Genomic DNA, 26690 nt, shown 5'->3' with positions numbered 1-26690 from the left:
TTTTTTTTTTGCTGTAGTTGTGTTTATGAGAAATGATTTTATGTCTAGGAGAGCTAAGTGAGGAGTCCCAGGGAGAGTCATGGTTGTGGACTCAATGTGGGACATCAGTGACTGGATTTGGGGTCCACCTCTTTCACCTTGTATATGTATGGTCATAGATATATCATCTCTTCTTTTTTTTAATTCATTTTCATTAGATATTATATTTACATTTCAGATTTTATCCCCTAACCCCCCTTCCCCCAGCACCCAGGAACCTCCTATCTCATTCCCCCTCCTCATGCTTCTATGAGGATGTGCCCCCACCTACCCCCCCACTCCCACCTCCCCACCCTTAAATCCCCCCCCAACTCAGTGTTCATCCTTCATGGGACCAAGAATCTCCTCTCCCACCTATGCCAGACAAGGCCATCCTCCCCTTCATGTACAGCTGGAGTCATGGGTCCCTCCCTATGTGCTCCCAGGCTGGTGGTTAAATTCAAATTCTTAAACACCAACTAATAGTGTCACATAGTAATTCAATCTTATGCACTTGAAGTACATATTTTAACTATAATAACATGTGCATATATTCATCTGCACACACATTCACCTACACACACTAACACACATACACACTAAAAGGCACACATACGCTGACAATTAGAAAATAATATTTAACTTTCTCATCACAAGAACTAAGTGAAAAGTGTATCAGAAGTAAAAGCTTAAGCGAAATTAGTAAGAGATAGCCCTAATTTTTTTTGTATTTGGAATTAGCAAAAAAGCTACGGGGTAAAGAAGCTGTAATTGTCATAAAACTGTTTCATTAATGAGCAAGCAGAAATAGAAAGATAATAATAATCTATATTTTTATCCTCCTTTAAATTTATAGTTTCCTCAGAAAATGTACTTGTACTACATTTAACCTTTTGAAATTTAGTAAGTCAAGCATCCATTAGCACTACAGCACATTAAAGATGAGGCTGCATTCACAGCCAACCACCTGATTTGTAGCCCTGAGTCTTAAGCCAATATGGGGGTCACAGAAGAGTTTCTCCGAGTATACATAATCTCCAGATTTACAAGATTATATTCTCTGTTTGGCTTTATTATCACACCACTTATTAATAAATAGAAAATAAAATTACTAAGTACTTAATCTGAGAAACCATGTTTAATATATAACATTTCACTTTCCTTTAGTGGATTTTAAGAAAGACAAATACTGGAACATTGAAAACTTAGAGATAGTAGTAATAACACTTCTTAGCCTATATACACTGAAAGGATAGGTTGTTTGTGTTAGTTTCAAAGTTCCGCATTGTAGTACTTTTTAAACATATAATATATCAAACTGGTACAACACTAGTCGCTGGTAGCCCTCAATTCTGGTTTAGGCTCATGGAGCACTGGCATGGGCCTGAAGTCCCACAGTTTGAATATTATGGATTGAGAGACTAAGTGAGGGTAAAGAGGAAGTTTACACACTTTATTATTATGTTATCATAAGTTATGTCAATATATTGAACTTTTATGAGATAAATAAGATTGCTGTCTTTCAAATAATTTGTTGCTGAGTATTGTTACTTCTTTGATGACTTTTCATTTTTAGTTTTTTTATGAAAGAAATGAGTTTAATATGAAGTAAATTAAAGATCTGGATAACTTAAGATTGATATACAAATTATAGTTTGTATATTAATATACAAGCAATATAATAAATTATGATTAATATACAAATATACAGAGAAAGGTGCAGAAGGCCACACTTCAGATAGCACTTGTGTTTTTTCTAATTTTATACATGCTATTATTATTGAACGTAACTGTGGCAAATATATGTTGATGATGGTAATAATTTTTCTGTTGTTAAAATCATTTCATCTTTCTGACAGAGAAGTGAGTTGTTTACAATGAGGAAATGAGATGGCTAGCACAGAGCTTACCAGTTCCATCAACACTGGCAAGTAAAAACAGCTTTCCTCTCCTAACCATTTTCCGAACTATGGCAGCAGTTCAAAATAGATCCCTATACGCATTTTGACAAAGTGAAAATTTGTTTTACATCATGATTTCTGGGCAATGATTCTAAAAAATGTGCTAATTATGTTCAGAAGGCAAACAAAAAAGAGATATTTCACATAGCTTAATTCATAGTCTTTTATAATACTGTACATAATGATAATTATTAATTTTCTTTTTCAAATGTTACTAATAACAGACTATATTTAATTACCATGTATGCAGTGATAGAATCAGTGTTTATTGGTAACATTAAATAATTACCAACTACTTTGAAAATTGAGAATAAAGCTATTGCCTGACTGTAGAGTTACTAACAAGTTGTAATATTCTGTCTGCAGTAGGTGGGACACAGATCATGATTATGCATGTTTTATACTTTAAAAGTAGAAGAAACAATTCTGAAATTATTCAAATGAGGAAACTGCATTTTAGAACATAGAGATGTATTTCTTTCATTCAAAAATTACAAAAAAAGGAAATTACATAGTATTTATTATTCATAATTATTGTATAGTAGCTCAGAATAATGTGATTGGAGGAGTACACCAATTATGTAAAAAAAATAAATTTTAATTAAAAAAAATAAATGCACTCATTTTAGAAGCAAAACAGAACCTATTAAAGTTGGCATATCCATGAAACAATGGTTTAACGATATTGTAATGTCAATGTAATCTGTATTTGCTTTCACATAATCTGTAAGATTTCATAGTAATACTGACCTTGTAGAAGAGGTCTACCATTACCAACACCCAGGAAACAGAGATCACAAGAACAAGGCCATTCTCTCTGTTACCATTAGATTTTACTGATTGCAAGGACATTGTAATCACTGAAACTGGAAGGCACAGGAAACTTTTTAATTCTCGTTTCGCCTGCAGGTCCCCATAGCTAGTTTCTTTCTGCTTCCCCCATCAGGCCACCCATAGAGTCACATAAAACACTGTGCCTCCAGGATTTTAATGCTTCTATTCAGTCCTTACATTGAAATTATGAATACTTTTTTCTATAATGAGATCCATATTATCTTGCACTTTTTAAAAAAATTTATAGTCCAGCCTCTCATGAACTTTTTACCTTTCTTTAACCTAACGGTTTAATACACCAGGAAATCATTAAGTTTTCTATCTTCTGATTTTCTTACCTCTAGAAGTCTCCCCATTGTTGATTAAATCCTTAAATACTAATCTCTGTTGTCACTGCCCGTATCAAACCATCTTTGAATGATTAAGCTACATTATCCATAACCATAAAAACACCTTAAGTAACTATTATTTAAATTGTAACACTGAACGATAATCATTTCTTTATATTTCTCATAATATTCAAGCATACAAAAGCAGGAGTGCAAATTATTTCACAACCAACAATGATATACAGAAAACATGCAGTCGTGGGCCTAATGAGTTAGTATGAAGAGAACAAAATAAATCCAACTTTAGTTTTTAGTTAAAGAAAATGTCACTGATTTTTATCACCTCCACATTTGAAACAGATACAAATGGCTTCTTAGTCTAGTGTCCCCTCTGAGGGACTCAGTCCAACTACTTTCTTCTCTGCCTCGTTGCTTGAAGTTGGATCTTCTCCTTCTCTGTACCATTCTCTCAGGAGAAATCAGAATGGCCTTTTAGAATACAAATTACACACTTCAGCCATAACAGTTTTATCTAGACTCTATAGATTTAAGTTCAAATAGGATTTCTGTTTCTCACAAGACAGAAACACACGCACACGCACACGCACACACACATCAAATGTCTTTCATTATATGCCATTGCATTTTTCTCTTCTAACACTTAACTCAGTTTATAATTGATTTGCTAGCAATCATGATGAAGTTGTTTTTTATTCTAGCGATTGAAGGTTTTGAGTTTGCTTAATCTTGTATAAAGAGTAAACTTGAAAAACAGCAGATATCTCTCTAAGAAAAATACTAAATTAATAGTGAATAACTTCTCTTTAAAGTTATTACACTTTGATTTATTTAATTGGGGAGCATGCACCATGGCATGGGGAAGTCTCAGAACAAATTATGGGAGTCATTCTCTTTCCATTATGTGGGTCTCATATCAGACTGAAGTCATCAGCATGCATCCTTCACACATCCCACCATCTCACTGGCCCTTGAATAGTAGTATTTTGTGAACAGGTGGTATAGGAAACTTTAAGACTTTGTAAATATACTTATCCTACTGTGAAAATAGGCCCCTCCCTACAGGGTGCATATTCACTCATGGGTCTTCATGGTTCACGTAATGAAACTGCAAGTATGGTTGGTCTTGACAAAGATTCACAATGTGCATTTCACAGTAAGTAAGTACTTAGCTAATGTCTGAGTTCTTTCCTCAATTATATATTGAGCATCTGGTACCTTAAAGGAAGTGATACAGGACTCACAACACTCTAGAGAGTAAGTGTCATGTGGGTCGTATATATTTTAACACAAATCCATGACTATCACAACTGTGTACAGATAACAGCACAATTTCCCACCTACATCCCCTGAGCATCAGATACTACATTGCATGTATTCTTTACATTCATACATGTATGCACAGCAGCCCCTGCTTCTTTGTGGAGCAAAAACCCAAAGGCGATGCTTTAGAAATATATATTCCAAGTTGATAACTCCATTTAAATTCTTTTTTGGCTTCTATTTGCACTTTTAGGGCTATCTTTGGAACATTAAGTCTTATATATTTTAACTCCTTAGATTCCAGCTACCTGAACCACAAAATGATATCCTAACAGAGGCACAATCATAGTGGGATTATAAAGACTCGTTTGAATGATCTATGTAAAACATCTAGTCGAATTTTGCTAAATGATAAGTGTCCAAGAAGTCCTAGTTGAACACAAAGACTTGGAACTATGCTAGGGACTGAAAACACTCACAAAAGCATGAATAAAAATAATAGAATATTACAAAGTTCGGAGTAGGAGGCAAAATTCAAAACTAAAGATAGCTGTGTTTGCAAAGCAGCTGGATTGGCTCTTGCTGGCAGCTCAATCCTTGTTTTTGATATTTGACTGTTGCCACTTTGATAGCTTTCCAGAAGTGTGCCTCCAAAGCATTCAGATAAAGAATGCAAAAGGAGCCACGACAATTGATTTGACTGAGAAGCAGGCATGAAGGTAAGCATGCAGGATACCCTCAGGACCACAAACGTTGTACATTCATCTCAATTTATTTACATGTCAATTAATGACCCAAATGGCTCTCTGTCTTATAATAAGAAATGATCATTTCCAACTGAAGTTGCCAAAATTCCTATTAATTGGATTTAATATTCTGTGGTGAGTTTTAAATGAGAAGAAAACATGTTTTTAAAGAGCACTGTTTCCTTCGTGAATATTTCCACTTTATTGCTTTTGAATGGCCCAAGTTCAAATGAGACAATTAAATGCTGTGTCTTTTTTCGTTGTTCAGAGAGGAGAAGAAGGTAATTTGCTGCTTCATGCATCTGTTTCCTCATCAGCACAGTGAGGACCAGGCTAATTAGGGGATGGAAACAATATGGTCATATGGATAGGCCAGATTGCTTGTCACTCAGGTATTCAATATGTGAGCTGTGTTCTGAGGACGGGAAAGAGATAATGATTCTCTGGCATCTCTCTTGCAATCCATGAAAAGGAAGGACTGGGCAAGGGCTCAGATGTTTACATACTTATTTTTAGAGTACATTTTAAGAATAATCCTACTGGGATATGTCATTCATTTTGCCTTTGAAGAGCGATCAGTATTAGGAAGTGTCAACCGAGGCTAGTAATTTCCATAGAAAATTCAAGAAGTCAGCAAATTCACTTAACTTCTGCTCCATTCAAGCAGATTAATTATTTGCATATGTTACAGGCCAGAACAAAAAAAGTTTCCACCCAAACACAAGTAAATTTGTAATATTTTTAGAGAGTCTAATATAACTGACTTAGATTCATTAGGAAGAAATTGACACCTGAAAATATATAAATATAAGACCTAAGTGAAAGGTTCTAGATGTAAGCATTAGATATATTGATATCTAAAACATTGTGTGTGTGTGTGTGTGTGTTTGTGTGTGTGTGTGTGTGTGTGTGTGTATACATATATATGCAAGTGTGTGGGACACAGAGAAGGAAGAGGAGGAAAAGGGAAAAGAGACAATGAGAGGGGCAGAGAAAATGAGAGTTTTGGGAAGGGGAAGGAAAGGTTAAATGAAGATGGGGAAAAGAACAGAAGGGAGAAAAGGAAGGGGAAATACAAGGAGTCAGAGGATGACTGCTGTTCCTATTATTACCAGGATAGCATTTTTGCTGTAATGTCTAGATTTCCTTGAAGCCTGAAGATGCCTTTTCTAACAGAGCCTAGACTTTCTTCATGACATATCTTCAGATTTATCTGGGGGCCGTTGTTTCTTTTATTAATGATGCCACAGACTTGCAACTGCATGGGGTCACCACTTTTCAAGGGATGAATGAGTGAAGTACTATCACAAATCTTATATCTTTCCCCAAAACCCTAAGTATCTGTTTGGCATATGGATGGCAACTTGATCTTTCTTGAGCTTTGAGTCCGAATTCTTACATCTGTTCTAGTCTTTATCCCCAGTATAAAGTTTGCCTCTAAGGTTGACTACAAACTACGTAAGTCTCCTTGCCCCTCAAAGTGCCAAATATCCAAGGAAATTTACGTGAACCAATATTGAAATTAGGACCAAGATTTACTGGCATTACATCAAATGACTTTAATAGTAAAACCCCTCAAAACTAATTAGTATAAAAAAAGGTTTTCAAAGTATGGTTTTTCCTTAATCACTAGCTTGCTTCCATGACACTAGGCTCTCTCACAGCTGAGACCTTCCTCAGCTGTTCCAACAAATCCTTACTCTCTAAAGCTAGAGCTACCTCTTTGTCCTACCATAATTACCCAGACTATGCACAAGAAATCTACTGTATCTCTGTAACTCCTGAAAAAATCCAATTAAACCATACCCACAATAGTAGACTTCTTTTGTTAGGAGGAATTCTTGGGGTATGCAGTTTTTAAAGCAACTTCTGCATGGGAATTCTACCACTCAGTTATGTCCTCACCCTTGAAAACAACTCATATGAAAGCAAGAAAACCCAGTACTGATTATAAGTGTCAAAAACTAGGTTTAAATATCACTACCTCATTAAACCATCTTACCTTCAGCATACTGAAAGTTTTGTCCATATCTCTATTTTGGTGGTGGAGAAATTTGTCTCAGTATCACAGTATCAGCAAATAAAAGATGATTTTGTAATATAGTCTGACCCTGAATATCTGTTCAGGACCACTTCCAATCCTACCTCTATTTGGTAGCTTCCAATAGAACTTTCATTGTTCCAATAGAACAATAAAGGCAGTATACTGATGTTAAAAGAGGCAAGTAAAGTTTCTCTTTATATGAAAAACATGCATCCTGGACTGGAAGAAAAAGAAGTGATGCAAATAAATTTTGATGGAATTAAAAGTCATTTGAACAGCTTTATCATTACAACACCATCATTTATCATCATTGCTGCCAGACACAATGTCCTGTTCTCACATGAAGATCTACAGAATAGATTCCTTATATTATTAGAATGGCATCCCTGCATCAACAATACTCTTTCTTTGTCATATTTATAAATAAAGAAATATACTTCTGAATATATGTATGCATATCTAGATACCCAAGTAAATAAAATCACTGTTTTATTTTCACAATACCCTCCTGTAGACTGAGGAAAAGAAGTCCTTTGAATCTGTCTCTAGGCAGGTGAACAACCTCAAAGGAAAATAAAACAATGAAAGAAACTCCTGATGGTTTAGGAAAATATAATGTTTCCTCAAATTTTACTCAATAAAATGCCACTGCATTAAAAATCTAGGTGAAACATAGGCTCCCATTCTTGTGAAATGGGGCTTTATCAACAGATATTCTACAAATGCACTCCACTAGGAAGAGGTAGTCTATGAAAACCTTAGCACATGGAAGAACCTCAAAAAAGTCAAGGGAACACAAGAAAGAATAGCAAGGGAAAAGAAATGTAAGCAGGTACAACACCACATAGTGTCTTCTCATTCAAGGTGAATACTCTGGGTATCATTTAAAGAGAAATAGAAACCTTTAAAGTTGGTGGGTCAACAGTTTCCATAAATTTTGAGTTAAGAACTGAAGAGCAACTAATATTTGCTGCAATCAGTTAAGGATAGTGCCTCACTACAAAGTACATTTGTTGTGAAGCACACAGGTAAATACTGTCTGTGGATTCAACATTCAACTGGAATGTGCTTTTGCTCCTGCCAAGAGCTGGGAAAGACCACAGAGAGGTAAAAAATCAAGCTATATGCACTGTTGGCATCACTAGCCTGCTATACAGTTATGGCTTAAGCCTTAAGCATCTTGAAATTGTTCTGGTTATTGCTATATTTGATTATAGCTTTAAGTGTATTCAAAGGTTTTCTAACAGAAAGTCTTCATATTACTAATGTTATGATTAGGCAGTTAGCAGTGAGCTACTTGCTGCAAGGAATGTCCATTTGTAGCCACGTCTCATGAGGCAGCTTTTGAATTAATATAAACATAACTGCCCTCTAGATTTTTAAGGCTTTTTAACATGCATGTTTTTTAAACAGAATATTCCATAAATTTATTTTAAGGTTCTGTTCTCAGACTTTGTAGATAGACTGGACATGTGATATGCATACCTATAAGAGCCAAATATACCACACTTGTGATATTATAGTATATACTGTATATGTATACTATATATGTAAATTTCTATATATTACATTTCTAAACCACATATTATATTACATAAATATCATACATATTATGTATAGTTGAAGTTCTTGACATATAAATTGTACCATGTGCATACATACCTATAATTTTTGAAGGCAGATTTTAATGAACTAATGATTTGAAACCTTAAAATGGGACAAATTTCCCATTATTAAACAACAAAGAATATTTTATAGGAGTTGTACCAAACAAATTATAAGCTGTCATACAGAAAACACAAGGAAAGAAGACTACACTTCAATCCCAGCCTAATCATGCTTTTCTGTCTATACCAATGAGAAGGAAAGAAAAACTCCCTGACCTACAAATAAAATTCTAGTTCACATGTTATGTATGGGCCAATACTAAATTTATCCCTTTCATCTCCACACTTTTCACCTGTAAACTAATGGTGCAACTTGCAAAGATGAAGAATGGTTAAGATGGGGAAACAACAGGAATCTCCTTAAAGATTAATGAATATCTCTTTCCTTCTTTTCTCTTTTGGGAAATCATTCCTACAGCATGCCATAAAATAACTAGTCACAGCCATGCTTCCTAAGATTGAAGCCATGCAGGGAATGGCCAGCCAGGCATGAAGTATTTAAGAAAAGTTTAAAAATAGTGTTCAACTGTTGCCAGGGTGAGACTGCATATGTCTAAAACACTTCAGCACTAACACTCTACAGAGATATTTGAACTGTGGTTGGTTTGTGAATCTTGTATATCTCCAATGTGGTGATGATAAGCAATTGTTGAAGCTTGTGAACACTAAGTGTGACCCTAAGTTAATAACACACATTACATTTCTTAACACATCCGCTAGCGACTTACTTATAAAGGCAGGCATGGTTTGATTGTACATTTAGAATAATTTCAAATAATATTGACAGTGACCACTACAGACTTTTGACACAGAAACATTTTGGTAAATGAGATTCTTTCATCTGGAAATGGTTGGACACAGACTAAAACAAAACCAAAATCAATCAAACAAAATTTCCTACTGAGCTGCTGACTGAACGTGTCAATGTATCATATACAAAACACTTAAAAAATGAAACTCTTATGATTTAGAAACATTTTGAAGATGAGGTAAAGTGCATCAAATCTTAGAAGACATTTGTAGCAACAGGAGAATAGAGTATTCAACCAAGCTCACTTAATGGTTTATTCTCTCTTCTCGTCTCTTCTCTTTTCTTCTCTCTCTCTCTCTCTCTCTCTCTCTCTCTCTCTCTCTCTCTCTCTCTCTCGTGTATGTGTGATTTTAATGGAGTATTTGGCTAAGAGCATAAGCCACTAAACTGTGCATCACCTGTTTGCCAGCCTTGTACATATGCCACCATGCCCTTGTGCCTTCCAAGTACTTACAAGCCAGGGAGTAGCCAGAAACCAATCACTTCCCTGATCTCAGGGAGCCTAAAATAAGAAGACAGGTGCCCACAAAGCACTGCTTAACCCCCAGTCCTGTCAGAGCAAAGGGCACAGCATCTACTGAGCTTCTATCTTCATCTCCCAATGATATTAACCAGACGACTGACAGGGCGTTCTTAGTGCTAATAATTTTGTCAGGGTTCGGGGGAGGAGAGAAATGAATCATGTAATGTGCACTGAGAACCCATAAGGTCTGGTGACTGTGTCTTACATGTGAATGCATCTCTCTCAGGCATAACCCTCACTGAGCTTCCTCTCAAAGTATTTCCTTTTGTCTAAGCAGACTAGACTATTTCTATTAAAATAAATATAGAAGCTGAAGACTGTGGCTTCATTATCAGAAAAAGCCAGACACAATAGAGATGAGACAAGAAAGCAGCAAAAACCCAAGATTTAGGTAGATTTTGAGTACACACAAGGGTCTGGTTTCTGTCATCAACACTCCAGAAAATCCTAAATTTCCAAAGTCCCTTCTTCAGTTACATGAGCTCCAACATCACTTTCCCTGAGAAGAACTTTCTGTCTCCCTCTCAAGGTCTTTAGGGAGGTTAACTCATCCTCTCACCCCATTACCTTCTCTTTCTATAGTATGTCACACTAAACTTAAACTGCTGTCCTTGGGTATATTCCTAAAAAAAAACAAATCTTTTCAAGGCATGAACATGTATCTATCGAGTCTAATGTACAGCTTGTTCTTATCACACAGAGAAACTAGAGTCCTACTAAATTATAAAAAATGGACTAAGTGTAAAGAGAAAAACGGGACAGAGATAAGAACAGGTAGTAGAAAAACAAATGGCAGAACATGGTCACAGGACGTGGCCACATGGTCATTTAGCACAAGTATCATGCAGTCATGTGATCATTCAAAACTACTGCCCCCAAAACATTATTATTAGTCTTTAAACTTTAAGTGCACTGTGAAGAAACACAATATAAAGGGAGAGCATAAAAGCAAACAAAACCAAAATATTTGAAGATCTGTAGCACAGATGGATCAGAAGAACCCGAGGGCTGAAAATATTAGTCAGAGTTAAAATGGAGAGTGTATGAAGAAAAGTGTGACATCTCAGAGTAGAAAAGCCATGGCTGACAGGCACACAGTCACATGCTATTCCACAGTAGGATTTAAAATAGATGTTGAACTGTACTGCCTTAAAGTGAAGCTTTTCCTTTTGTTTGTTTGCTTGTTTTTTTCCTTTATTTTTGTAACTTTAATTTTTGATATTACAGTTAGAAAGAGCTACGTGATAGTGAGCTTGTAATTAGCTCTTAAAATTGTGCTATATTAAAAATGCTTTTTATGAAAAACACCAGAAGTCAAGACAGCATTGGAAAGAGGGGATCATTTTCATTTTCACAATTTTTCCTTTTAAATTTCTAGCTATTATTCATGTTTCAAAAAAAATGCTCATAAGCACTTTCTAAATAGCGTGGGGCTGGAGGCAATTATGAAATTAGATGTTCTGATAAGACTTGTGATTCTGATTCTGTAGTGGTAACGACAGTAATGTGTCAGTAGTATTTGCTTTGCTTTGATTGGAGAGTGAAGCCCGGGATTATAACAGCATTAAGCATTCTGTTTAAAGCCGTAATTCAGTAATAGAAAACATGTCCTAATTATATATTGTAATGTTTCTGTATAGCAAATCTTCTTCCTTTCCTATTTCCCTTAAGGTTAGAATAAATAAATGAAAATAACTTTTATGTTTTATAGCATGGAAAAAGCCACTTTTAAATCCTTATCAGAACGTACAATTCACTTGGGCAAACTTTTCTTCTACAGAAGGAAACTTTAAATGGGAAGACGAGAGCAATGAAAAGTAATGTTCTAACTGGGATCTGTGAAACACTTTTACAAAGAAGAAACTTATGATTGCCTTGTTCTCACCAATCAGGATGTTTGAGAGCATGCGTGTGTAAATGTTCTTGGGTGTATACATATGAATTACATGCACAAAGATGCCTAAAGAGTTAAGGAAAGGGGCTCAGAGCTTCTGGAGCTCTGGAGCTAACTACAGGTGGTTGTGAGTCACTGGATTGGATGTTAGAAATTAACTCAGGTTCTCTGCAAGAGCAGAAAATGCTCTTAACCATTGCACTTCTCTCCAGCCCTACATGGCTGTAATTTAATTTGCAAACGTATATGCAATCTGGCAGCAAGGTTGTAAAAGACAGGAATAAAGGTACGTGTCTAAAACACATTAAACATCATCAAGACAGGATGTGGGGTAGGAGCTAGAGAGAGAGGAGAGATATCAGTTTCCATGGCTGCATAAAGAAATAGCATGCAGGAAGTGTACCCTAAGACATAAAGACCAAAAGTGACTGACTTTGATTTGACAACTATTATCTGTGATTTTCTGATGAGAAAACGAATTCATAGATTAATTTGTATCAAATCATGGCAGTTTCACTAATTTTCCAGCTTCCTTGACTATTCTGTTCTTTGCGTCCTCAGTAAGTGGCTTATTTTCACAGTTAAGTAACAGAGAGCACGAAGGCTCATCTTTAACCCTGTGACTAATAACTCCCATCTACCTCACCAAGCAAGTAAGCCTCTGAAATGATTTCAACCCTTATCTTGCCCGCGGTAGACTCACTTCACTGGTAACGCTCACACTCTACACCCTGTGGTTAATTCCTCAAAGAAATTCTTGACTTCTGGATGGTTGACAATTGGAATTCTTCCCCTTTCGTCAAAAGCCTGTCTTCTGACATGTGGAATGTTATTGTTGCCAGGCTGCTTGTCCAGCTCATGCATTGCCACTTGACTACTGAGATATCTTCTTTAGTGTGCAACATAAAAATCACCCAAAGATGACACTTGGTAATGCCCTGAACCCTGCCACCTTCCTCCTGTTCTTTCCTTATGAGATAATCCCCATAGGCTACACATACTTAAGTGTCCTGCTGACCCTCGTGGGAATCTGAATTCCTTTCTTCATTCTCTCTTATCTTATCAATTTTTTAACAATACTCTCTCCTCCATCTTTAGCCCTTACAAACATCCCCCTCGTTGTGGCAGTGCTTTTAAACTCACCAACCTGATCCTTGTGTTTCTTGAGCCATGCTCTGGAGCTGTCTGTGTTGTTTAACAGGTATAACTTACAACTAGTATATGTCAAATAATTAACTACACCATCATGATTTTAGTTACAAAAGAAAGAAACACTCTGGTAAACTTGAAACTATTTATTAGAATGAACTGGACCTGGTGTTATGGGCATGTAATCCTTGTTACTCACAAGCCTAAAGCAAAGAGATCGTGAGTTAAGTACTACAAAATGACAAAGGGCAAGAAAGGGGAATTAATGGGAATATTACTGGGTAATTCACTGAGTTAATGCAAAGTTTGGAGTGCCAAAAATGAGTGGAGGCAAATCTGAAACTCTTACCACACAAATAACTCTTCTCTTATAACTGACCATCAATACTAATTACTTGATAGACAGACTTTAACTTCCTCATTTTTAAAGTTCTTGAATTCAAGGTGAACACCTTGAAAACTTTCAACTTTATTTTCCTACATATTTCTCTCACACAAATGATAAAGACTTAGGCTTGAGCATCTGAGAGTTTACTCAGACCATTCACCTTAACAGTTAATGAAAGGAGATAGTGGCCAACTTTGGCACTTATACAAGATGCACAGATATTGTCACCCCATGTTTGTGTTTCTCAAAGAGCCACATGTCCATATAATGGCCAATAAGGAAAAAGACACACCTTCTCTGTAAACTCACGTTCTCCAAAATGAAGGGAAAGCAACAAAATACATTTAGAAGTGTAAAGAAATGAATATTAAGAATAAATGCTAGAATAAGATAGCATAGGATCAAAAGATCTCTCCTTTTTATATCCCACATGCATATCTGGCATTCAGTACCACATGTATTTCCCACATGCTGATGTGACTAATGATGCATATACTAACAACCCAGCATTATCTTCCCTGAAAGGCTATAACACTGGTTTTCTGTCACATATGGCAGGGTAAAGTTGAAACAATATGCAATATATCACTAAGTAATCAGAATCACTCATTACCAAGGAAACTCTATTGACTAAATCTCTGGCCAGTTCCCCAGCTCCTCCTTTGGCTTCCCTGATTAAAGTAAAATCAATAGACTTCTGGATACTCTTCCTCAAGTCTATTTAATCAGAAACTGTGTAAAGGCCTTTTCCCCCAGTGGTTCTGAGGCCCAAACTTGGGTCTTCTGGATTGTATACCAATCCCATTCCCAGCTGAGCTCTCTGAGCTCTCCCCTTGTGGAGGGCTTGAATAAGTATGGCCTCCATGGACTCACATATTTGAATGCTGGGTTGCAAATTGAGGGACTATTTAGGAAGGGCTAAAAAGCATGACCTTGTTGGAGGAAGTTTGCCACTGAGAGTAATATTTGAGGTTTCAAAATTCCATACCAGCCAAGTCTTTCTCCCAGCCTCCTGCTTATGGACCATAAGTAAGCACCTAGCTATTATTCATCTATCATATCTGCCTACCACATGGCTCCCACCATGATGATAATGGACTGACCCTCTCAAACTGCAAGTAAGCCCCAAATAAAACAATTTCTTTTATCAGTAGCCTTGATCGTGGGATGTCTTCACAGCAATAGAACGATGACTAAGAACAATCCTAAAATTAAAAAAAAAAAAAATTAAGAATGTCCTTTACAAAACAAAACTTCCCCTGCCAGTTAATACTGAGCTTTTTGATCACCCAAAGGGACATGCTCCTTTGTACTGTCCCTTCTACCCTACATTCAAGACTCATTTTCCTGATTTTCTTTCCCATGTGTTTAAAATAGCTTTACCTTCCAGGAATATGAAATGATGAACTACACACGCCATGAAACTCTTTCTAGTTTCATCTCTTACCATCTGGGAAGATCCTGGCTAAGGAGTCCTATATATAATTCTCTAAAATATAAGTATTATATTTATTTATGGAGCACATGCTATCAGTCATTTCTTTCTTTATACTCTGTACATCCCAGGAATCAAACTAAGGTCTCCAGGTTCAGAGGCAACATCTTTCCACAATGAGTCATACCATCAACCCTGCCTAACTCTTCATACCTTGCAAAAGAGGACTTCTCACACTTGACCACAGATGAAAGACTAATAATTTCTTATAATAGCTCCACATTGAATGCATATATCAATTAGTCTACCGACTATCTTTTCTCATAATAACTTGAAGTATATTTGCTTTATTGCTATTGCCTCCAGCTCCTAGTATATTGCTTGCACATTGTGAACTATTGTGTTATGAAATATGTAACATCAAAGAGGTCTAATATTATTAGCTAGCATTTCTCCCATTTCTACCCCTTCTTCTCATCCCTCTTGTTCATTGGACTTGATGTTCTCATGGCCTGTCTAGTGCTCTGAAAATGTATTCCATTCAGAAACTTACATCCAATAGTTTAAATCTCTCATTAGTGTGTATACATCTTTAAAAACCTGACAAAATGGTGACTACTACCCATTTTGAAGTATTACCTTGAGAAAACTTCAAAATAATTATATACTCTTCACAATTTGAAATGTGTGTGTATAATATACATATATATGTATATATTATATATAATTATATAAATAAAATTTGAATTGGCTTTTGATCAACTTGTAAAATAGAAAAGATACCAGTAGGCTCTACAAATACAGTATTTAAGGTCTCCAAGTAAAATATTTCTCAAATAACTAATTTCAAGTAGTTCCTACACACTTCATAGTAAAAGAAAAATATAATAAAGGTCAAAGGTAATTTTTACATTCTGAAGTACTTGATTCTAATGATTCTGTTTTTCTCTTTCACTTAAAAAAAATAAAAACCTAACGTTAAAGTGATTGTTTCTGTTTTGAAGTAGATTCAACTTTTTAATGGTATTGAGCCTATTTAACCCTATTGTCTGACCCTATTTCTCAAAAACTCTTATCATGTTCCCTTCTAGGTAAAAATTTCAACATTTTAATGAAAGTATTGCGAAGTACTTTATCATCAAATTAAAACAGTCTCCTCTGAAACTATATCAGATAAACTGAATGATTCTGAACAATAGGCAAGAGCTAAAAGTGCTTTGATAGCCCTGGAATATGTAACTTTGCAAGTCAGTTTATTTTCAACTTTAAAGAATTTCAAGAACCCATTACATGCAGACAGACAATATATAGTATACATACTGTTTAAAAGCAACAATGAAGAATCCCTGTATATGAACTATGCAACAAATTTAAATTTATGCATCATCTTACACATGTGACATTGTGTAGAAATTGCATTTTATTTGGTTTCCTCTTTGACACAATAAAAGGAAAGGTGCTCACTTTACAGGTGTTAAAGATTAATTATAAGTGAATACTATGAAAAACACTGTATTTGGAACAGGACTATCCTGGTAGATAATAAATTTTACTTAAATGTCTCCAAAATGTTTTTAGCATGCTCAATTTTTAAAACAGTTACTAGATAATGATTACACTTGTCTATTGACTCATTTTCTAGAATTTTCTTTATATGAAATTGTAGCCAAGTGGTAATTTTACTTCTTTTATTTGGAATTGATTGATCATGCTTAAAGCGCCTATCGCTCAGCTTCTATGATTTCCTCAAATTAACGAGCTTAGATACACTGCTTTATTTCTCTTGTCACCCCTGCAATATGAACATTCAAAACTATTGACATTCCAAAGATCACTTAAAATGTGGCTTGTATAAATTTCCTGACCCTAGTCTCCATTCCACAGTTCTTCTGAATAGAGTCCCTGTCCAAATGACAAACACTCTTTGTGTGATACAAATGTTGCACACAAAGGCATTTTCAAGCATAGTCTTGTAGTACCACTTTAAAAATTAACATGCCAGTTACAGCATGCTGTCATAGGCAGAGATACAGGAGACATAGAATGAAAATTCAGAAGCCAGGAGCAAAGACAATGTAAATCTTTCGCCATCTAAAAATACTCTTGAAAAAAAAAAAGCAAATATGATCTCTTTTTTTTAAATAAAAACCATACAATATTTAAAGAGAAAATAAGAAGTAGAAAAGAGGGTAAAAGCCCCTTCAAGAAAACTATATCATAATTGAAATGTGGTATGCAAATCAAGCCAATGTATTTCATTTTTTAACAGTTTCAAAGAAATAAACTAGAATACAAGCTATAAAGATTGAAACTTTGGAAAAGAGATTAACTTAGACATCATTGATATTTTTCTACTTTTACTAAATTATACTTATTCTTTGATAATTTCAAAAGTTATCATAGCACTGTGCGTGATCATTAAACTAATTTTTAATTAAAATTCTATAACATGCATTTCATATTTATCTATATATACTAAAAAATAACTAATTTTTAATCATTTAGATGGAATTTATAAGTACATGGTCATTTGAGACCATATGACATTATGATTAATGTCTTTATATGCCAAAATGATGACCTATTAGCTGCTAAAGGGCTCCAAACAGAACTTGCCTCTCTTTGTGTAACTACAGGTTGCCTTTGTTCCATTCCAGCTGTGAATTCATGTAAGCAATAAAAGATTCAGGACTGGGGAAATAAAACTTTGATTAACTTAACCTGTGGTTTTAGAACTTAAAAGTCATTTCTTTTCTTAGGCTTCTGACATCTGTTTACTGAAACAAATTGCTATGTCTTTGACATAAAAGAAGCTTCATGTACTTTATATGCAACACAATACACTCAAAAGAAAATGAACGCTAGAAATATGAATCAATTTTTCTTATAGATACTTACTACTAAAAATATTTCATGAAATGGCTACTTCTGAATATGATTATGTGGCTTTGGGTATTTATAACTTCTTTTAACTTTTGGTTTGATTTTACTTCTAGCATTAACAACTTTAGTGAATGCCTGGTATTAAATAAATTCAGATTATATTATACAATCACCACAAAGTTTAGGAATAGACACACTTATCCAAGTAATAACCAAACTAATCATTTCAATAATTCAACAAATGTTTATATTTCATGTACAAAAATGTTTTAACTCTTTATTAGACATTGTTTTATAAAAATTCAACATGCATGTATATACACAGAAAGTATTTTCCTTACTGTCTTTCATTAAATTATTTTATGACACATACTCAAGGTTTACTAATATGCAATGTAATATAATAGGTATGTGAGCATTACATTAAAAAATAATGCCATAGTTCTCAAAATTATTTATTATAACATGTTAAGTTTTAATACCATATGCAACCATATGAGATAAAGAACATTAAATAAGTAATGTTTCTATAAGTACATCACAGCAAAATACTAAGTGAAATGAAACCAAAATATTTAAAATATATGAACCACAGGCAGATGGGGTAGAGTAGGTTTGAACTTGCAGCACTAGACAGACTAATAGAGGAGGTGTTGAGCTTGAGGCCACTCTGAGTAACAACTGGAAGACTCCAGAAAAGAACAGCAACAAACTATTGTATGTATATTGGGCTGAAATATACATAGCCACCTAATAAAAGAGACAGATCTGTCTAAGAAAAAAAATGATTGCTTATTTAGTTGATTTTTAGATAGTGTCTCCTTGTGTGACTGGCTTAAAGCTCAAGACCAAATTGGCTCCCATGTGGTGAAATTATTAAGTATGAGTAAGTATGCTCAACTAAAAACACCTCATTTACTTTAATACATAAAACTTAACACAACTCATATATACCTATACAACATTCTTATTAATGAACAGAGAACCTATTTTTCATATTGACTTTGTTATTGTGCATGTTTTTATCTAATAGAGTGTATGCAAATTTCATAGATATGGCCTCCACTCACTGGGTGTTTACAATCTAATAAAATAACTTTGAAATGAATGTCTATACTCCATTGATCTCTCCCATTATTGTCTATGCAGCAATAAAATAATGTTTCAACTAATACTAAAATAATTGAACACATTTTTCTTCCTATCATGAAAAAAACTACCTCAGTTAAAAGAAATTCCTTGAGATTAGTGACCAACTGAGGTTAATGGCCTGAGACTATACTTTAGGCAATTAACTCCACCCAGCCATTCATTAATCCCCAGGAAATGCCAAGCCTACAATTGTTATTACTTAATTATTACCCAAATGGAACCATAAGAGATGAAACCTGCAATGTGATTGGCTAATGTACAAGAATTAAGTTCTTCATGAATGCTTTGTACATATCAATTAAAATTTCACTGACTTTAAAAAAATCTATAGGCCTATATTTCTTTTTCCTTTTCAGTTCATAATAGCAATAATGACTTCAATGCTTGGGCCTTTCCTTGGAATTAATGGCCAGCAGTTGGTAATGACCCTTGGCTGTACCTTGAGCCATTTAGTCCTTCCTGTTGGTCATTATTAATCCCTGTGAAATGCCCAGCTACTGGTTAATTAACTAGACAATGAACTTAATACAGATATTACACAAACAAAAGATTTTTATTTATAGCCATTCAAAAAGTTAAAATGCAAATGCCTTATAAGAAGTCCAGATCCAGATTTCTGAATTTTGTATAGAAAATTAAGAACAGAAAGATTTTGCATGATGATAATTTTATACTTTCATTTCAGATATGCGCTGAACTATGTTCTTACAGAAGAATATAGTTCACGGTAAGAAATGTTCCTATTTCAATGCTCATTTAACATTTTAAAGTTATTTGTAGGCAGGTGTTTCTGTGGAGAGTGAAATCTATGTTACTGCAGTTTTTCCGAGAGGTCAGAAGAGGGCATCAGATCTCAAGAGCTGGAATCATAGGCACCTCACAACCGCCTACTGTGGGTGCTGGAAACTGAATTTGGGTCCTCTGCAGAAGTAGTAAGTGCTCTTAACTCATAAGCATTCTCTCCTCATAATTATTTTTAAGAATATTTTGCGCATCAAAATCTTGCTTATATAAGAATAAAATTGTACTGTTTATGTGTAAGAAATATTAAGATAAGCATTTCCTCTCAAACATGTGCTTTTATTCTCTGAGCTGATTCAGAGTTTACCAACAACTCTGTAAATGAGAAACACATCTCAGAGTAGTTTAAACTTGATAAGTTTTAGCACCCGCTCTTCTTCAATGGAAAAAATAAATTGCTTTAAATTGTAAACTACTATTTTATAAGCCTATTAAGGGGACATTATCCAAATTCACTAGCAACTAATTAAAGAAACCCTGTATCTAGTTTAGGCCATCTGGTCCCCTAGATGCTATTGATTAATGTATCTTCTCTCATGCTGCATGTAATCCAACTTTTTAAGTTAACAAATACTTAGCAGTGGTAGAAACCTACCTGATGGACCACATGTTACCCTTACGTGACAGCTGTGTTCGTGAGAGCCCCATTGATACCTAAAATTAGCCTTAGCACGTAATTCAACCTTCAAGAAATATCAGTTACAGAATATATTATCTTTCCTACAAAAGTCAAGATCCCTTTTATTACAGAGGTGAATGCCATACAAGAATGTAATTTGAATGTCGAGATTTTGCTAGTTCTAGTCAAACAGTTAAGAGTAATATGTTCTTAAGTTCATGGCACTTAATTATATATATATATGTATATATATGTATATATATGTATATATACATATATATGTATATATATATATATATATATATATATATATATATATAATCTATATAAGATGTTTACTCATTCCCACAATAATTGTGGCCAGAGATTTTTAATAAATTTATAATTAAAATACTTATATTCTTGTACTTTATGTTTGATGCTATCTATCCAATGTAATCAAATGTTCCATGAACACCTCAGACAAAACGTTGTATTTTTACTGAATACTAGTTATCATATTATGATAAAATTCAAATACTCTATATTTTAGACCATATTAGAGAAATATTAGTAACTTATATAAAGTTATATATGGCAGGAATGAATGTAGCAAATTAGTTAATATTTGTATGGATACAAATGTCTTGGGAAAGAGAAAATATGCTTCAGTCAAAACATGTGCATAAGGAAGAACATATTCTCCATTTTCTCATATGCTTGTGCACAAATACATAAGAAATTTAAGTCATCCATTAATCTTATGCGGATACCATAATTGGCACGTGTTATCTTCGTATGTCAAAATATATTTTAAAAATCTGACAAAACTTGATGAACAGTGACAATTAAGACTACCAAAGAAATGTTTTGATCATATGTGAGTGGGATAGTCTGGGAGGATATGTGCATGTGAGTGGAGGTAACACCAGGGTGCACAAGAGACCTCTGTATTGCCCTAAAGCTGAAATTATAGGTGGTTGTGAGCTGTCTGACATGGGTTCTGTGAACTAAACCCAGGTCATCTGGAAGAACAACAAGTACTCTATACAGTGAGCCATCTCTCTAGTCTCAGCACACAAATAGTAATGAACTGTAGTTCAAACAGCAATGGTTTGTTAACCAACCCATTGCCAAATATAAATATCATACATAAATATAAATATCATACAGAGACTATCATATTAAGCTTCTTATAGATATAAGCCTAATAACACAGCCTTGAAAATTGAAAGAGAAGTGAGACAAATATTTCTCTCAGTGTTAACTGCAGCCACTTCTCTTTCCCAGTGAAGAATAATGAACCTAGTGATTGATGGATGCATATGCTGTAAATAAGTGAAAAATGAGTCTTCATTCTTAAATGAAACACCACACAACCCCTACTATGGCTTGAGGACATTGCAGAAGAGAGATGAAAGAACATACAAGTCAGAAAATACAAAATGCCACCTTCAGGCAAGAGAGAGCCATTGCAATTAGGAACTCATAACAGCCTGCACTGAGTGTGCACAATGGACTAACCAGCATCTTGGCATAGGTGCATGAGGTTCTTATGACTCCCAGGACTGAACTTGGGAGAAGGGAATTGGTTTCTTAAAGCTATGTGAGACCACTGGTGGTCCCAACAAGCTCCAGTATATTTTAATTATATATGTGGGCTAGGTTAAATTAAATGGGTCACTAAACAAAATCAAAAGTCACAAATATGGAAAAGAGTCAGGGAAAAAAGGAACTGGTTAATAAGGCTGAGGGAGATGTAAAAGCATATTGTGTGAGGAGTAGCAATCAAACATATTATATACATAACATGAAATTATCTAACAACAAGTTTTATCAATAGAAAATTTACTGATAAGAAACTTAAATAGAGCTCTCATCACTTTAATCTTTAGATTTTTTTTTTTAATGTTCAGAAATTCTCTATAGGAAAGTATACTCTCTATGCCAACTAGAAGCTGGGAGGGGTGGGATAGGGGGGTTGTGGAGGGAAAGCTAAGAAAGGGGATAATATTTGAAATGCAAATAAACAAAATATCCAATAAAAATGAAAAAATATAAAATGTAACAGGACTGTGGTTGTAATACACTAATAAAGTACTTTTCTAGGATATGGAAGGTCCTGAGTTGGTTACCTGCACCAATAATAATATTAACACATAATCGGTCAATTATTTTCCTAATCTTCATTAAGTTCTGTGTCTCATGTTCTCTCTTCTGATGGGTTACAATATAATATTTTTGTGTAAGAATGCCTATAAAATGACAGCTGGATGTCTAATCTGGAAAATACTTGGCACTAAGCCTTAACCAAGTTCAAATCCCAGGAACCAGATGATGGAAAGCAAGACTTGGCTATCACAGTAATCTTCTGATCTCCAAAACCATACCATGGTACATAGATGAAACTTGCACTCATATACATCATGCATGCACACACACACACACACACACACACACACACACACACACACACACACACAAATAAAAGCCTTTAAAATTATATAGAGAACTATCTGTTTTTATTTGATATTTATTTTCAATGCTAGGCTTCTTCAGTTTTTGAATACCAATATTATTTTGAATGTTGTTTCTTTTTCTACCTCTTGATTAACTTGGATATGAGCTGCTTAAGTCATGATAGATACAGACTTTTTGCACAATAAATACATACTAGAGAGTATTAAATGACCAATGTCCTTAAAATATTGGGCAAAGCCTTTCTTTGAAAACAATGTATTTACTGGATGAAGTTTTCTTTTAAATTGAACATTAAACACCCCAATTTCAGTGTGGGTTAGTTCAGTCAAGGTTTATACCAAGCTCAATTTTGTGCAAGAAATCCTCTACCACATTGTTTACCTAGTGTGTCAACCTTACCTTCATGAAAAAGTAAATAAAAGATCCTTAGAAAGAAAAAGATCTTGATGTTTTTTCTTTAAGTTACAAATCAACCTGTACAATATAGTAACAGAAATTAAAACCTGTTGCCAAGTTCAACCAGAAATTATATTAATATTTCTGCTTTGAGAGTAGAAATTGAGTAATTCTCAAACACTTCAAAATTAGTTATATTGATATAAATTGTGATATTTCTCATTTGATAATCTTTAATTAAGAAATCAGCAAGAGAGAACAGATAAGATGTTAAGTCATCTCTGTAGCTGGGACTGCCCTCTTTAGTCCCTGTTGAGATTACCCAACCAATACACTGTACCTATCCAAACATGGCACTCCCACCCCATAGGGAGCAAAGAGCCATAATTTAGAATGCTCATGGGTGTGCAGAGAGGTAGTTTTACTATGAGCACATGGGGATTTTTGATCCAATGAAATATAATTCCGCAGATATCATTTTGAGATATTCTTTCAAATCATAATACCCAAGGTTCAAAGAAGCTTCAGAATTACAAAGTAACATCAGGGGATTAATTTTTCTTGCTTCTTTTCTATTGGAGTATAAACTAAGATTTCCCAATTTGACTGATTTGCCATTATTTTTAAGCTATTTAAATCCTAAAATCTATTAAAATATGCAATGGCCAATGGAGAATACAGAAAATGAAATTCCTACCAATCTCCAAATGACTCTCTAAAGAATCCTGTTGCACTTCTGCAAAAACAGTTCAAGTATTTTTGGCCAATATCTAACATTTTCCATTTTTACATATATTCTGTGTTCAGCAGAGAGCCTCACCATGGCTAATACCTTTAATCTACATAATTATGATTAATCTGATTTTGTTCATTACTACAGATTACTACAGACACCTAAAGTGAAACAAGATAATATTTTAACACAGTGCTAAATATTTATATGTTTCTATCAATTCTTCAGGATATCTGTCTACTAGTTCTATAAGAAATTTGATTTGCAATCTTTTCAGTCTTATGCACCCATGAATATGAAAAGCATTTTTCCTTAGCTTGAGAGACCTTCCTTAGTGGTAGTAATTAATGGACTTATAAGGAAGAAACACATATAGAATAATGGGTATCTAAATTGGCTGAGCTGTGGAATGTCCTGCATTCTTACAAAAATACATTCCTAGGCCTTATCTAAGGAGATTCTCATCAAATAGATTTGCATAATCCATAAATCATAGTCTCTTCAAGACAGAGCTCTATGACTGTATTTTATTTAAGTCTCCCATATGGTTACAATTTTCAGTAGTAGAACCAAGAACAGAAACGTTAATATCTATACATATGTATAATATGTATAGGAGATATATATATATATATATATATATTGTATATGCAATATATATATATATATATATCCTGGATTATCTAAATAAATCAGAAATTGTTAGAGTTAAATACATAATCTGTTACTGAGCTACGGGAAACTCTGTTAAATGCCATAGTGCATTCTTAAGAAATGTTTGCCAGCATCAAAGATTCTAAATCTAATTGCGATTTGGGGAATTTATCATGCATAAAATAATATTATATTTGAAATTATTTAAAGCTGTACTTTTCAGTAATTTGCATAATCTAAAAAACCTTTCTTTTTTCCCTAACAGCTATGTAGCCCCTTATACTGAAATGGACAGTTTTATATATTTTATACTTAATGTTTCAGTCAGTGGAATTTTAATAACATTTTAACTATGGTAAGTATGTATAAACTTAATGCTTGCTAGCTAACTAAAGGTCATTATAGAAATAAGAACATTTAATCAATATAAGCGTCTGTAGTGGTTCAGCTGTAAACCCATGGGAGGCTGAGTGGGAGTCACACCAATTGGAGACAAAGTGACAAGTGTCTTAGTTACTTTTCTACTGCGGTGATGAAACACCATGATCAAGGCAATTTATGGCTCCAGCTGCATGTGTAGCAGAGGATGGCATTGTCTGGTATCAATAGAAGGAGAAGTCCTTAGTCCTGTGAAGTCTCGATTCCCCAGTGTAGGGAAATGCCTAGGCAGTGAGGTGGGAGTGGGTGAGTGGGAGGGGGAATACCCTCATAGAAGGAGAGGGAGTAGAGATGGGATGGGGGGGTTCTGGAGGAAAAACCAGGAAATGGGACATTTGAAATGTAAATACATAAAATATCCAATAAAATAAGAGTAAAAAATGTTTATTTGATTTATTTTTCCAAAGATTTAATAATCCATGATGGCCAAACAGCAAGTTAGCAAGCCAGAGCAGCAGGTCGAAGTTTACATCTCCAACAACAAACAGGAGATGGAAAACACAAATGCTAAATGCAGGAGTCTTTTTGAAACCTCAAAGACTACCCTTAGTGACATATTTCCTCCACCAAGCCTCCCCAAAACGCCACCAACAAGGTACCTGACTATAAGGAACATCTCATTCAAATCCCCAGAGTACGAAATCTTCCAAAACTTACTAACAGAAAAAAAATAGGAAAAAAGCAGAAAGTCCATAGAACCAATCATGTCTGAAAGGTTATCAACAGGGAGGATCCCTGGGCAGAAGCAAGAATGAAGGAAAATGAGGGAACCCAAGGATGGCTTAGATTTGTTGAAGTGAAAGTGAACAATGGAATGGATGGAAACAACTAGAACTGTTAAAAGGGATACAGGAGACAGAGAAGGAGGTGCCACAGTTGACAAAGACCACCTGATTAGTGACATCTTATGGGCATAATGACACATGTGAAGAAAAAAACACATTGGAATAAGGAATTTGAACATTACTTCTTTTTCTTCTGAAAATGGTTTTGTCTACAGAAAGCAAGAGTCTAGTTCAGAAATAGCCTGTTCGACATTTTAAACTCATGCTTAATGATCAATTACATAAAAGAATACAGGGAACTTTGGGTAAATTATCATTTCATTGAAACAGTTGCTTTGCATTGCCTTTTAAGAGAAAACAAAAAAAACCTATGGTAGGTGTACCTGGTAAGAATTCACTCACACACAGTTGAGTTCTCTTTGCTTCAGGCTGGTTACCTAGCTGGCCTAATCACTAGGTGATTAAAATAAAACCCACTCTAGATAATTGGCCATCTTCTCTAATTGAAAACTAGGTAGATAATCATTAGGCCTAGGGAAATGCCCGACTCTCGTACTGTAATATCAACTACCATCTGTCTATTAAATTAGTCATTGTAAAATATTAACATATAAATGACTACTACAGGGCTATTTTAAAAAGCATCCCTAGAAGTTAATTAATTTTTTTCATTTTGTTGACTCACCCAT

The 26690-nt window shown here is 34.5% G+C and overlaps 1 protein-coding gene across 1 annotated transcript in view; it reads right to left on the bottom strand.

Annotated features, from left to right (window-relative positions):
- Positions 1 to 26690, bottom strand: part of Erbb4 (erb-b2 receptor tyrosine kinase 4) — a 988011-nt gene that overhangs the window by 923800 nt on the left and 37521 nt on the right. The gene's annotated exons all lie outside the window — the stretch shown is intronic.

Source organism: Arvicanthis niloticus, chromosome 3, assembly GCF_011762505.2.
Source record: "Arvicanthis niloticus isolate mArvNil1 chromosome 3, mArvNil1.pat.X, whole genome shotgun sequence".
Lineage (NCBI taxonomy): Eukaryota > Metazoa > Chordata > Mammalia > Rodentia > Muridae > Arvicanthis > Arvicanthis niloticus.
This window is presented reverse-complemented; position numbering and strand designations above follow the sequence as displayed.